The following is a 16,246-nucleotide window of genomic DNA, read 5'->3' as shown; positions in this document are numbered from 1 at the left end:
TAGGCTTTATCCCTTATGGTTAAGGGAAAGTTCCTGAATACCGTTTACGAGCTCACCGAAGGGTACCTGAACGTGGTATCTAGGTGGGCGAATAGAAGCGGCCTAGCCGTCAACCCAAGTAAAACCGAATTGGTTTTATTTATCAGGAGGTATAAGATACCAAATGTGCCTCTCGCTTCCTTCGGGGGTTCACTTCTTCAGCCTGCTGAGAAAGTGAAATACCTAGGGCTCATCCTCGATAGCAAACTTTCCTGGAGGCCAAATATAGAGGAGAGAGTTAAGAAGGCTTCGGTCGCCTTATACTGCTGCAAAGGGGCTTTGGGAAAAGGTGGGGACTCTCACCTAAGGTGGTGTTCTGGCTCTACGAAACCGTAGTTAAGCCAATAATGTTCTATGGTGTGTTCGTCTGGTGGAGAGCGCTCGAGAGGACCACACTGGCTAAAAAGCTTGAAAGGGTCCAAAGAGCGGCGCTCATCGGAATCTCCGGTGCACTGCGGACCACACCGACACTAGCTCTTAATACTATTTTAAACATAGCACCTGTGGACATTGCCGGTAGGTGCATTGCCGCGAAGTGTGCTCTAAGGCTCAGGGAAGCTGGGCTTTTGAAGAGGTCCGAACAAGGGCACTCCGAAATTCTTTCCTCCTTCAGCGGCATCCCGGAAAATATAGATCACTGCGTCACTGTAGCCACTCGAGGCGGTTCCTTCTCCGCTCATATCCCAACGAGGAACATGTGGGTGGGAAGAAGCCGTTGGAGAAGAGGCGCGGTGAGCTTTTTCACGGATGGATCGAGGCTAGGAGGGAAGGTTGGAGGGGGGGTTTTCTGTAAGGAGCTCTCCGTCAGTCTTAGCTTCAGGCTACCGGACCACTGTAGTGTTTTTCAGGCGGAAGTGGCTGCTATTAAGGCGGCGGTAGAAGTACTGCTGCGTAGTGCAGCCTTGTTTGTAGAAGTGAGCATTCACTCTGATAATAGGGCAGCAATACTAGCTTTGAGCGCGCGTACCGTGCAATCAAAGCTAGTCAAGGAGTGTCTGTCCTCTTTAGAGGTAGCGTCTGGCTATTTCAACATCAGGCTCGTTTGGGTGCCTGGTCACAGCGGAATCGCTGGAAACTGCAAAGCCGATGAGCTAGCCAGGGGGGGCACCTTTGCCCCGCTCACATCGGAATGGGATCGGGTTGGATCTCCGTTAGCGTCCTGCGCTCTAACTTTGGATCAATGGATCTCGCGTGCACTCAGCAGACGTTGGTCGACGACTAGGTCCTGTGCGACCGCGAGATCCTTCTGGCCAAGAGTGGATCGCAGGAGGTCGGGGGAACTTCTCGCCCTGAGCAAAGTGCATCTAGCCGCTATTGTAGGAGTTCTCACTGGACACTGTCCAATGGGCACTCATGCGGTACGGCTTGGTGTACTACCCGATGCCAGTTGCCAAAGTTGTATGGAGGAGGGCGAGGTGGAATCATCCCAGCACTTTCTCCTCCAATGTCCGGCATTCGCTTACCTATCCGTAATGGATATTGGCCATCTTAACAAGTTTGTAGTCAGCACAAGACGTCTTGTCGACTTGTAAGGGTCTTTTGATCCGGACTATAGGAGTCGTAGGTATCACAACGGACTGGCGTCTTAAGCTGTCCAAGTGGGATCCCTTCTGGGATCGACCTCCTAACCTAACCTAACCTAACCTATCCTATCGAATTCATGTTTTAAATTTAGTTTATCTAAAATATCTTTTAAATTTTGAAAATATTGACTTACGTTATAGTTTCGTAGTACAATCGCCTGATTGTAAAGGGTGTGGTACGACTCCTTTACTCCAAAATTCTTTATGAGTTCTTCTCTCATTTGCTGCCATGTTGGTGTAGGTCCTCAAGGCCGAATGACACTTGCTGCTTCTCCTTTCTATTTTGTTTTGACGTGTCGCTGCATTACAAATTCCAACATTGATGGGTTGGGGTTGAATAAAGGAAGGATCATGTCAACTTCCCTGATGAACGATGATAAATCTCTGCCGTCAAAGTCCATGATTCTTGAAGCTTCCTTCCAAATTTGCGATCCTGTCATCTGAAGTGGTTGCTGCTCGCCTGGATTCATTGCTGATGTATCCTCTTTTAATACAACTGAACTTGTTGTTGTTGCTTTGTATGGTGCACTTCGCTCTCTCTGCGTCTTCTGTGTGTGGGGCATTAATCTTTAATCCCACTTTTCCTGGTAATATTGATGGGCGGAATAAAGCTATTCTTCGCCTTCACAAATTGTAATCCTCGGAGTCGCTCTCCGACGTTCCAGATAACTTGTGTAGAAACTTGAGTTTCTTAAACTTGGCTATCTGTGCCGACCGACTTATATATTTATATTATATATATATAAGAGATCTTTAAAATGGGAGCTAATCTTAGGATTTGCTTCCCGTTGCTAAAGCTTACGAAACTTAAAAAACTTCAGTTTTTAGTATCGCTTAACTTTGCAGTTTGTTTTTACCGACTGCGCCAGTTTTGGTTGTTCGAGCGGAGGAAAAAATAAAAATCCCGACGATGTTACTTCTGTGACATTATATTTTATTCTGTTTCTTTTTCAAATGTTCTGCTTATATAACTACTAAAGTCATTACAATTTTCTTAATCTATTTCTTTGTTTTTCTATTTTCTTATGAAATACAATATTTGTTAAATGTAATCTTATTTTCTATTGAATGCAAGCAAACATGAGTGTGTGGTTTACCCGATAATGTCTGGGTTATCATTACAGTCAAACATAAGGACCAAAACATATTTGTATGCATTTGCATTATGTTCTTTATCTCTACTTGTTATCTTATTTTTTGTAATGTTTACTTGTTTTTCTTTAATCTTTTATTTTGTCCAATTTACAATATTTTGTTGTGTGGTGTCTGGTTGGGATGATAGTGTATACATAACTCGCATGATGTTTCGCTCCAAGGATTAAATAGAAGCGGAAGAACGGTGTGTATCACACGATCTTGGTGGCCAATCGACCAGCCCAAAACGTGAAGTTATCTGCTCACCGAAGTGTTTCTCTCAAAAAATCCATTGATTGATGTGATGGGAAATAGCGCCGTCTTCTTAAAATCAAATGTCGCCGAAATCACGAACTTCAATTTCAGGAAACAAATAGTCGGTTTTCATGGCGCGATAACGGTCTCCAATGACGGTTACGTTCTCACCGGCATCATTTTTGAAGAAATATGGACCGATTATTCCACCGGCTCATAAACCACACCAGACCGTTGTTTTTTCTGGATGAAGTGGCAGCTCTTGAATCTCTTCAGGTTGCTCTTCGTCCCAAATGCGGCAATTTTGCTTGTTTACATACCCATTGATCCAGAAATGGGCCTCATCGCTGAACAAAATTTGACTCGAAAACGTCGGATCTTCTTACACAAGCTGTATTTTGTACGCTTTCAATTTAAGATCTCGACGTAAAATGTGCCAAGTCGTTTCATACGTCAGTGCAAGTTGCTGCGAACGGCGCCGAATTGACTCTCCACGCGAAGCACATTCTTTACCGAACGTGAATTTTCGTAATAAAGTTGAACGATTTGTAAACGTTGTTCAGGCGTAAGTCTTTCCTTGATGAACTGCTAAACAATACTTTCTTTCAAAATTAAAACTTAATTTTTGTGTTTAAATAAAAGTTAAAACTACAATACAGTAAATAAACAATATATTATATTTCAATAATAATAAAACTTTTGTAAGAATCGCATGCAATTTGCTTCTTGAAATTAATATTCCGAATACTTTTGTGAGGCTAAGTGATAACTGTCGATATCATCGGCGTACGCCAGTAATTAGAGACTCTTGTAAAATATGGTCTTGTAAAAGATGTATTGTCTTCAAGCAGTGATAACGGGTAAACAACTTCAGAAAGCGAAATTGAAGTACATACGCATCCATTGTACTCCAACTCTATCAGCAAACGAGGAACAGAATATGTTTTTAATGAAAGAGTGGAATCTGTTTTGGACTAATGCAAAGTTCCGGTTATTGTTTATTATAAAAACGGTGAAGAATTAATAGCAGCTCTGACGTTGCCTGCTGCATTTCGAAATCGCTGATGCACTGTATGAACTGTTATTTGAATGGAATTTGGAAAAACGCATTGTAACCTGTTGATTTGATACAACTTCGACAAACACGTGCATAATAAAAGGGGCTATAACATTGTTTGAAAAAACAAATCGAACGAAAACTATTATATTTACCTTGCCAACATCATAGGTATAAACTTTTACTGAAAGCAGTTTTCGAATGTTATTTTCCAGTGAATACCAGCATGTTCAATTATTTCAGCCATTTGAAGAAAGTTGGTAAGACATTAACATCAAAAAACTTCAAAGATTTGCTACAAAATGACAATCTTAAAAAAAATTTTAATTGCACTAGAGTTAGCTTTACGTATTTTTGTAAAGAAGAATTAAAAAAGAAAATAATTAGGAACGACCACAGAGAATTACTGGAATTGACTTCTATATGCTTAGGAACAAGTGATAAGATAACATTTCGTGGACCTCGTCCTACTCATCATGCACGCTGGAAGTCGAAGGCCTTATATTGCTTGAAAATGTATTTATTTCGTGAAGAATTTAAGCTAACAGAATACGAAAATAATGCTTTAGCCGATAATGTGCTTTTATCATTTGATTGTGTGTCAAGCTTTGGTTTAATTGCGTTTATCCATCTAAAGCACTTCATTAGAACTTAACGTTTATTATTTATTTATTTATTAAAGGAAATACAATTATAAATAATTATACTACCTATAAAATATAACAGCACTAGCGACAAGGCCTTCAGCTGTGGGCTTAATTTTACTTGTACTTTTTTGTATGATATTTTACTTATGAATATGTATGTACAAGTATATACTAATACTTATGGTTATACTTAAATACTAATGTCTATTCTTATGCTTAGAATTAAGGGGTAGCAATATTTGTTAGTATAGGAAAATTTTGGAAAATTTTATTATGGTAGTTTTAGATGAGATGCTTTAGTTGGGCTCTGGAGATGAAGTTGTAAATTTCTTTTATGTTGGCAGTTGACGGTTCTTTGAGGAGTTTCGAAGGAGAAGACTCGACATAGTCTCGTCTTATATGACGAAAGGTAGGACATATGTTCAGTATGTGTTCTACAGAATTTGTTGGACTGTTGCATAGCCGGCAGCCAGGCGTTATGTTGCGGTCCAGAATATGTTGGTGCGTTAAAATGGTGTGTCCTAAACGGAGTCGTGTAAAAATTTTGATCTCCGGGATGCTACATGTAGAGGGGTATACTGCTTTTCTTTGTTCGGGATTAACGAGCCGGTAACGGTTTCGTAAGTATACCAGTCCGCTTTAGCTTTAAGCTTTGAGAAATTTTCAACAAATCGCACAATGTCTTTGCTTTCATTAGTTCTCACGTAAATACATGGACTAAGAGTGGCGTTTTTTGCTTCTTTATCAGCGAGTTCGTTTCCTGGAATGTCACAGTGTCCTGGAATCCACATTACTTTAATTTTATTTCGGCTATCAATCAATTTGTCCCGAATTTCACTGATTAGAGGGCTGCTGTTGGATGTATTTCGAATAGCTGTGACTGTTGCAAGGCTGGCGGTACAGATAACATATTTACCTTTGGAAGACGTGATCCATTGGATATCTTCTTTTATTGCGTATGCTTCTGCGGCAAAAACAGAAGATGGTAATAAAAGTAATCCATTTTTAATGATTTCCGAGTTCTCGGAAACCACTGCATATGCGGTGTTGTGGGGATTATTTGACCCATCGGTGTAAATGAATTTCCATCCTTCTGAATAGAGATCTCTTGTTTATACACCTCGTAGTTAGTGGAGGCTTTGTTCCAGGTCATCAGTTTGTCTTCTATAACAGAAGAGTCTAGAGCCCATGGAGGATGTTTGCTAATCTTCGAACGTTTGGGTGAAAGGTGAATATCAAGTTCATCAACGTACTTTAGAATTAGGTGTATTGTTGATAAGAACTTGGATGTTCGTTTTTTACGGGTGGCCGAACGTATGTCGTTGAGCAAATTCGGGTTAGAGCCTAGATATACCTTTGGTATCAGTCGTAATGTGTTAATCTCCAATCTTTCGTTAATGTGTGGCATTCCGGATTCAGCGAGAATGCTTTTGGTGCTTGAAGTTGGGAACGCCCTAAGACTATGTCTTACTGCCATGTGATAAGGCGCATAGAGTTTCTTTAGCTCGCTGCCGGCGTGATATCCGTATATTGGTAGTCCATAATCGATAATTGAGAGTAGTAAAGATCTCACGATATTGATAAGTATTGTAGGATGAACAAAAGAATGTCGTGAAGCTAAAAACTTTATTATATTTAATCTATCGAAAAGTTTTTTTCTTATATATAAACAATGTTTTTTGAACTTATTCATATATTTCATTTACAGTAGGTATTTTTATGTTATTAAAAGAGAAAGTAATATTATCACATTTTCTTTTACAACACATATGTAAGATATTACATTTATCTAAGGATAACTTAGCCCCGGATGTGAGCGACCAGTTAGATATATTATTAAGTATTTCCGTAAAAGTTAATTTGACGTTATTCAGATCGAGTTGTTTTGAAAATACAGTAGTAGACTAGGAAATTGGATAGTATCTCACTGATTTCATTAAATACAATTATAAATATGACCACAGACAAAGGGGAACCTTGAGGAACTCCATTTTCTAAAGGCAAACAGTGGGAAAAATTATTGTGAACTTTAACCCGAAATCTTCGATTTGTTAAAAAAATTTTAATTAGGTTGCAATATTTAGGTCCCAATTTCCATTTTTCTAATTGTTGTAGAACTTTATGAAGTACGATACGATCATACGCTTTTTCAAAGTCTAAGCTAAGGCAGGTAACGTGCCCCTTGTTTGAGATAATTTTGGAAGAATGGTGCTCGAAGTGTAAAAGGGCATCCATTGTACCTTGATTCTTTCTGAATGCGACTTGGTTGTGACTGATTAGTCTACTCTTCTCTGCGTACCACATTAAACGTTTAGAGATTATTTTCTCCAAAACTTTTCCTAAACAAGAAAGCAGCGGAATTGGCCTATAGCTTGTAAATTCTGATGAAGATTTTCCAGGTTTCGGTATTGGGACGATTTCAGCGATTTTCCAACTTTGAGGGTATATACCGTTTGAAAGTATTTTATTGTAAAGATATACTAACCTTTTTTTAACGTCATGGGGGATGTGTCTTAACATGTCATAGGTAATCCTGTCGACACCAGGTGTTTTACCTCTGGAGTTTGATAGTGCGACGTCAAACTCATCAGTGGAAATATTAGATTCTAAACTTAGCGCTGGATTGCTAAGATTTCCGCTAGGTAAAAGTTTATGGCCTAAATATTTTTGTTTTTCAGCTGCGAACTGTTTTGTGAAAGTAGAATCACTTGAATAGGAGCTCCAGAACGTGGCGAACTCGTTCGCTATAATATTTGGGTCATTAGTTAATCCAGATTGGGTGTTTAAGTAAGTGATTGTAATAGGTTTTTTCACGCCAGACAAGCGTCTTATGTCACGCCAAATAAGTTGAGGAGAGGTTTTGGAGTTAATATTTTCAGTAAATTTTTCCAGACATATTTTCTTAGCCTTCTTAGTTTGTCGTTTAAAGATAGCATTATCACGTTTATATGTTAAGAGATCAAGAAGGTTGCGTGTTTTTTTATATTTATACCAGCTTTTGCGTTTTTGCGTTCGAAAGATTTCTAGTTCACTATTCCACCATGGTATATATCGGTGTTGATATGTATTCTTGGTTTGAGGGATGGTGTGGTGCGCTGACGAACATATTATTTTTCTTACAAGTGCGGCCTCTTGATTAATATTATTCGAAACAATGAATTTACTAGATATTCATGAGCAGAGATTTTTTTATTTCTCCCAATTGGCTTTATGTGTTAGAAAAATTGGTTTAAACTTTTTTGTGGACGTGTCTGGGTGAAATCCGATTTATATCATCAATGGGAAATGATCACTACCATGGAGGTCCCTAAGGGCCTTCCAAGAACACAACGGAAAGATATTGGAGGAACATGTCGTGACATCTACATGAGTGAACGATTGAGGGGTGGAGAAGTGTGTAGGACTACCATAGTTTAAAACTATGAGGTTGCTGCTTAATAAGACGTCTTCAATCTTTGTACCTCTATCGTTTGATATAGGAAAACCCCAGATCGGGCTCCATGAGTTGAAATCGCCCATCCAAAGTATAGGATTTTGCGTTTTATTTAAAATATTTAAGATATCTGAGCAAGAGAAACTTTGCTTGGGAGGGATGTAGGTATTGATTATTGTTAGTTTTGGATCAAATAATATCTCAATCGCAATAGTGAGTAAGGTGATATTGGAAAAAACAATTTTGTGAGGTATGCCTTCTTTTACCAAAATTGCAACACCTTGTTTGCTGTATTGGTATTGAGGGCTATTAAGGAAATAACCATTATAGCCATATGGAGGTTTAGGGTCGAAATTATGACGTATATGTGTTTCTTGTAAACATAACACTGAAGGTTTCAGGTCTTTAATTAGTAGCTGCAGTTCGTGAAAATTATTGAAATATCCGTGGATATTCCATTGCAAAATTGAAATCATTAAGAAGTTAAGAGAATTGTGGGAGTATTATGTTATTATATGTGTGTATATATGATTAGTATTGTGTGGCTAGGTCTTCTATTGATAATGAAGTTTTGTTGTTGGAGTGGGAAGAAGGACTGGTGAAAGAAGAATTGTGTGAATCGTTTGGATTAGAATTTTGTGCTTTTTCGATGCCTATATGTTGTAGGTTGTTATTGTAGGCAAGTCTATAAGAAGTATTATTGTTTTCGGTTGGATTGTTGTTTTGGGAAGGAATTTCATTGTTTTCTTGCGCAGGTAGAATGTTTTGGTAATCGATTATTCGTTGTGATAAAAATTCGTATAGTTCGTTATCACTGTTTGGGATTTGTGGAAAGGTGGTGAGGTTCGATGTTAGGTTTTGTTGTTGATCAGAAGTATGCTCAAAACTGGTTTTTCCGCTTACGTTTTTTGTAGTTTGCTTTGGAATATGTTTTTGGTTGTTATTTATTATTGGGCTTTTGATAATAGATGAGAAAGAAGGACCACCAACAATAGATGGGCATTGATTTTTATATATGTTTATCGCTTCTCTCATTGTACATTTGTTTTGTAATTGCAATTTCAATATCTCTTTAGATTGCAAAAATTTGGGACAAGATCTGTCAAAAGATGGGTGCTCTCCTGCGCAGTTTGTACACATTGTACGTGTGCATATTTCAGGGTTATGGGGAGGTAGATTGCAGCGATCGCACATTTTTGGGTTGTTGCAGCGTTTGGCAGTATGATTTAATTTCCCACAGTTTTTGCATCGCATTGGGTTTGGAAAATATGGTCTAACCTTAACAGAATGCCATGTGACATCTATGTGGTTGGGAAGACTCCGGTATGTTTTGGTTTTCCATCTATGTTTTTGATAAATTTGTACACTTCAACAACTCCTTGGTCAGATAAGTTTTTAATGATTTCCTCTTCACTCAGGTCGATAAGGTAGGGAGCATATTTTGTGCCTTTAATATAATTAAGTTTTTCATGGTATTTTGTATTCACTTCACAGACACCGTGTAAGAATTTAGTACGAATGAACTTTTCGGCGGTTGATTTGTCTTTTAGTAATAGGCAAAGACTTCCGTCGCGTAGTTCTGTGATTTTTATGATTTCTTTGCATACTAATTTTAATGCGGAATGAATTGCAAAGCAATTATACTTATTTAATGGTTTATTTATATCAACGGACGATAATACAACGTACTTAGGATTTTTCACTTCTATTTCTGGGAGATTTGGAAAAGGCTTAAATTGTTTTTTTTATTTTTTTCCGTTTTGGTTGGGGGTCAGACGCCAGCAAGGCAAATCTGTTATCCCCAAGATTGGGGTTCCCGGGGGCCATTGTTTCTTATGTCCCAAACTATAAGTTTGTAGTTACTATATATATATGTTTTTTTTTTTTATGTACTAGAAATTACAGAATAGCTCAAGGAGCAAACACACTGTGAAGTAACTATAGCACAAATAGAAACCGAAGAATACAGAACCAAAAGTCAAAAAATTTCCGATATTGCAATATTAAAGACGTGCAACCACGTACTGTCTAATGAATGCCTAGCAATGGCGTTGTTTGGAGTTGACGTTTCTATTGGGAATACATTTGATTTTTTGATAGATTTGGTATTTCCTCTCAATTTCTGGATGCAGATCCTCCATACTGGGATGATACGAATACTTATAAAAAGGAAGGGATACTGTTATGAATATAAAAGTAATAAACGATACTGCAGAACGGAGCGTAAAATTTATTGAGGACTATAATGAAGAAGAAAAACAAAATTTGTTACAAGTTGATTATAGAAAAAAAAAGTCATTCTTGACAATTAAAATTAAATATATATTTTATACACAATATTAATAATTTTATAATAATAAAAACATTTACAATAAAATGAAGTACATATTTACATATTCTATGGGGTGAGACCGGGGCTTCTATTTTTCTCAATACAGCTAACCACCCTAATGTATACATAGTACATTCACACGTACATATGAGCAAGACATTACAAAACTGTTTGGTAGAAACACAAGAACAACACAGAGAGGGGCTTTATTTGTGGGCAAGACAGGGATCACAACATTTTCTCTACTTCAAATCAACACATAAAGAAGAATACACCACTCGACAGGTCACTGGTGAAACAATAGGTAAACATATTATGACATAAAGATCACTTAGTTATATAGTCTATGCCTTTGTGTTTAATATTCATTGCACCTTAGCTCAATTAAAAGCGATTTAATATTACAATTATATTTTCTTAAGAAGGCCAAGTTAAAAGCCCCGTTCACTGCACATCTCGCTTGATTTTATGTATCTTTTCACTCTTTATTCGTAGAACGTTCGACCGGGATAGACCAAAGTTGAACTTACCGTTTTTTTTATTGTTCTTATAAAAAATAGGTTGATACTTAAAGTGCCAAATTTCGGACATTCTTTTTTTTACTTTTGGGCTATGAAATGGACAACAGTGGAATGATAGAATAGAGCTGAAACCAAATACATGGATTATACTGCCAGAAAATTTCTGCACTACTGTTCACGAAAAAAATTTTATTAATTTTCAGTATATTCCTGAAAGTAAATATTCATTGTTTGGATCATAACTGGCTCAGTAATCGGGCTACATATTTTCTAGTTACAACAGTTGTTAACAGGCTATCAGATATATTTTAAATCATTCGCTACTGATGTTGTTGAAAATGAAAATGCAAATTATTTAGATATACTCGGAATGACATCACATAATCTTCGGTTGAAAAATGTTCAACTATTAATATTCAGTGTAATTTAAATCCAACTCAATTGTGCAGCGGTACACGTTTGGCATTTAAAAAGATTACAGGAAATATTATTGTAGCAACCATTTTGACTGGACTATTTAATAGAGAACTTGTCACCTTGCCACATTTTCCAATGATACTCTCAGGGGGCTTAATTAAATTCCATTTGAAAATATTTATAATTAAAAGCTATAAGTATTATTGCTAAAAATTACGAATCATCTACCCTTTTATTATCTCAAATGTTATCAGCTAACAACTTTGAAAATTACTCATCTGTTACAAACTTGAATATATAATTAATAAAATCAAAAATGTAACATCTTATATCTTATGTTTATTTGTGCTTAATAACAAAACTAAGAAACTTGGTATTAATTATTTTCAAATTTGGGAGTAATGTTCAAAATTTAACTCCTTGGGTTCTTACACCGGAAATAACGTATACGTTTTTATTCATAAAAACAGTTTTACTGTAATGCATACTTAATAATTAATGTATACCTTAGCCACAGCAGTCCGTCGACGGGTTCCCCTAGTATGTACTTATATAAAAACGATATGAAGAAATATTAATAATTATTTATTGTCAGCTACTGACATTCACTTTTAAGTACATACCTACATACACGGATAAAAATACTGGTATATTTTTCAAATAATTTCACTAACTTTATAAAATAAACACTCGTACCGTGCGGTGAAAATAAATTGACGTACCGAAAGTCGACACAGAAAAACTGTTGTGCTTTTTTTACAAGTTTTGCTGGAACGCACTTACCGCCTATATAAAACGAAATTTGTCAAACGTTATATAATATTTTGTTGGTACTTATATTACTCTACATTACTACATATTATAAAATTCTAAATAATTACCATCAACCCACCAGCACACCAGGGGCGTGGCTATGCTCTAGAATGCACCATGGTCCTTTTGCACTACACACAGGTGTTTTTTCACCCATCTGCGACATCTAGCGGCCGGAGTATGTAAGCTAGATGGGTCAGGTCAGGTCGACTGGTATACTTCGTGAGGCGCAAACTGCTCTTTTGTTTCTTCTTCTTCCAAACATCGGATTTTAGCCTGTAGTGACAACGTAGAACTCAGTTGCGAAAGAATTCAACATTCATTGTTCGACGAAATTGAATGGTTTATAATAAAATTTGTATCTTATTAACTTATATTATTAGTCATAGATTCAAATAGTTTTACAACTTTATTTTATCTCCCGTCAGCGAAAATTATATTAAAATCATCTTCAAATAATATCTGAAATAAACTCAACCGAAAAGGCTAAATTTTAAATATTGAGTTGATGTGCAAAACGACGGTTCGGAATTGATTATATTAAGGATATGAAGTTTGGATCAAAGTCTAAACCAATTCCAATCATATTCAGCGCTAAACCACATAATTTTTACCAAATTTTCTCCACTTTAATTTATACAAATATCACATATTTCCACCAACCTAAACGGTTTAAATAGGTGGGAAGTCGAAAGTAATTTTATAACAAAGCGTATATTGGGGCAGTAAAGATCTGGGCTAACTTTTGACATTGTTCAGATATATTTAAGAACATATTTTTAAGAAATTTTATAAATATATAACTCATACATTGGTCGACATATTTAGAATAGAGTTTGTTGGAATAACTAAAATTATGTAGTATATGGGGGTTTGGGTAATTCGTAGTCCAATATCACATATTTTCAGCATTAAACTATAGTATCTCCAATATTGTACATCCAGCTAATTTTGTTAAGATATCATTGACATTAACCGATATATACGGTATAAAGCTAACCAGGAGTTTGAAAATCTTATATTAGGTATATGGGAGATATGGGTAGTACTAAACCTTTTTTATCTATTTTTGCCATTACCACATATTCTTAAAAGAAATTGATGATCTCTGAGTTTCATTCAGGTACCATCAATAAAATATAAGGAGTAAATTTTATAAATGATAATTACAATACCATTTCGAAAAGCTGAGCCGTAGGCCCTGGCAGCCAGTGTTCTCTGTTTTTTTATACTCTCGCAACTTGTTGCTACAGAGTATAATAGTTTTGTTTACCTAACGGTTGTTTGTATCACCTAAAACTAATCGATTTAGATGTAGGGTTATATATATTATATAATATATAAATGATCAGGATGAAGAGACGAGTTGAAATCCGGGTGACTGTCTGTCCGTCCGTCCATCCGACCGTCTGTGCAAGCTGTAGCTTGAGTAAAAATTGAGATATCTTTATGAAACTTGGTACACATGTTTCTTGGTACCGTAAGACGGTTGGTACTGCAGATGGGCGTAATCGGACCACTTTCACGCCCACAAAACGCCATGTATCAAAAACAAATAAATTGCCATAACTAAGCTCAACAACAAGATACAAGACTCTTATTTGGTATACAGGATCACATTAGGGATTGGCATATCTCCTAAGTCACTAAAGCTATAATAACAAAATTCACTGGGAACAAATGCTTTTAGTATCTCTATCGACGGTGTGAAAATGGGTGAAATCGGGTGACAACCCCGCCCGTTCCTAAAAGCGCGATAAATCAAGCACTAAAGAAGCCAGAAACCATCTGATTTTTTCACTTTCCAGTATGCAAATCAAGCAACAATGATTATATCGGTCGGTAAAACTCTGCGTGAATAATACGTTTTAAGTGTGCCACCTTGTGACCAAAAATTATTTAAATTGAACCAAAACTGTTCAAGCCCCTAGGTACTGAATATGTGGACCCCAGTGCCTATAGTTGACATTTTACCGAAAATATCGGTCAACATAGAACAAGGCGGCAAGATCCACAAAGAAATCTAAAACGAATATACCATTTGACTTTGCGAGAGTATAAAATGTTCGGTTACATCCGAACTTAGCGCTTCCTTACTTGTTATACTCTCGCAACTTGTTGCTACAGAGTATAATAGTTTTGTTCACCTAACGGTTGTTTGCATCACCTAAAACTAATCGAGTTGGATATAGAGTTATATACTTATATATATAAATGATCAGGATGAAAAGACGAGTTAAAATCCGGGTGACTGTCTGTCCGTCCGTCCGTGCAACCTGTAACTTGACAAAAAATTGAGATATCTTGAATAAACTTGGTACACAGATTTCTTGGCACGGTAAGAAGGCGTACTCGGATCACTGCCACGCCCACAAAACGCCATTAATCGAAAATCATTAATTGCCATAACTAAGCTCCACAATAATATACAATACTATTATTTTGTATGACGAATCGCATTAGAGAAAGGTATCGGCACTTTAAAAAAATCTTGAGAAAATGGGCGTATCCCCGCCCTCTAATAGGTTTACTGGGCATATCTCCTTAGCCACTAAAGCTATAAGAACCAAATTCACTCAGGGCAAGTATTAGCACCCCTACCGACAGTGTGAATATGGGTGAAATCGGGTGCTAACCCCGCGCAGTCACCATATAATGATTTTAATTAAAACTACTAAAAGTGCGATAACTTAATAACTAAAGTAGAAAGAGACTTTAAATTTTACACATTGGATGGTACAATTAAGCTTTATCGGAGCCAATTCAAAAATTGGACGATGACCGTAGCACCGCCCACCTTTAGGTGAAAACTCATATCTTGGGATCTACCCAACCGATTTCAGCCAAATTTAGTAAGTAACATTAACCTAATAGGCCAATGTTACAATACGAAAATGGGCAAAATCGAATTACAACCACGCCTACTTCCCATATAACCCAAATTTAAATTCAATCTGTCTTTTGATTTTTTAGTAGACAAATCAAACATTAATAAATATATTGAAATAAAACTTTGCAAAAAGAGTGCTTTTAATATATGCTATCTCAAGCCTACAAATTGTCGGAATTCGGCCATAACTGTTCAACCCCCCATATACCGAAGTGTCTATGGTTAACTTTTTACCGAAATTATCGTTTAATGTATGAGATATATAATTGGAATTCGGAGAGAATCCTTTCCTTATAATTTTATGTCTGTATGTCAAAAATTGGTATAATTGGGTCAATACTTATCTTAGCCCCCACATACCTAATAGAAAGATTTTCGAACGGCTGACCCTATACCGCATATATCAGCCAATTTGTAAATTATTTATAAAATTGACTGGGCGTGTTTTTCAAATAATGGTGCATATCAGTGCGCAGCATAAGTGAAGGTACGGTTGGGTAATTCCACTATTTTGGATAATATTACTAAAAAATAATAAAAATAACCTAAATAACTTGTTGGCATTTCTTTATTTAATTATTTATTTCTCTTATAAAAACAAAAACCACATAGTTTTAGTTGACGCAACAACAAAATTACTCAAAGTTCATTTAAAATATAAAAAATAGCATCGCAAAAGTCTAGGTACGGCGCCACTCACTCACTTTTCTTATGAAGTTAACGGTACTTTTGTGTCGCGAGTGCTATTTTTTCTGTTCGATTATAAATTTTCTGTCATTCAGTTTAGTTTAAGTAAAGCAATTAAAAGCATTGTGAAAAGTAATAATTTTAAACACTATGAAGAGAAGAGAATTAAGTTTAAAAGAAAGAAAGAAAAATTGTAATTTCTAACTTCAAAGATAGTAAATCTTTATCGGAAATCGGAAAAATTGTGGGAAGAAGCAAATCAACTATACAAAATGTGGTAAATCGTTATAAATGTGAGAAAAGAATAGAAAATTTACAAAGGTCTGGCAGACCAAAATTGCTTTCGGATCGTGATGAACGCTTTATCAAAGGCATAGTCAAAAAGAATCCATTTGAAAGTGCTCCAAAAATAGCCCCTACTTTGGAAATAGCTAAAAA

At 36.3% G+C, this 16,246-nt stretch overlaps 2 pseudogenes; one reads left to right on the top strand and one right to left on the bottom strand.

Annotated features, from left to right (window-relative positions):
• The first annotated feature begins 4,062 nt into the window (after positions 1–4,062).
• On the top strand, positions 4,063–4,759 carry LOC138858207 (uncharacterized; annotated as a pseudogene).
• A 69-nt stretch (positions 4,760–4,828) lies between these two features.
• LOC138858206 (uncharacterized) lies at positions 4,829–6,123 on the bottom strand (annotated as a pseudogene).
• Positions 6,124–16,246: the final 10,123 nt, after the last annotated feature.

This window comes from Bactrocera oleae, chromosome X (genome assembly GCF_042242935.1).
Source record: "Bactrocera oleae isolate idBacOlea1 chromosome X, idBacOlea1, whole genome shotgun sequence".
Taxonomy (NCBI): Eukaryota; Metazoa; Arthropoda; class Insecta; order Diptera; family Tephritidae; genus Bactrocera; species Bactrocera oleae.
Note: the sequence above shows the minus strand (reverse complement) of the source record. Positions and strands in the feature narration are given on the sequence as shown.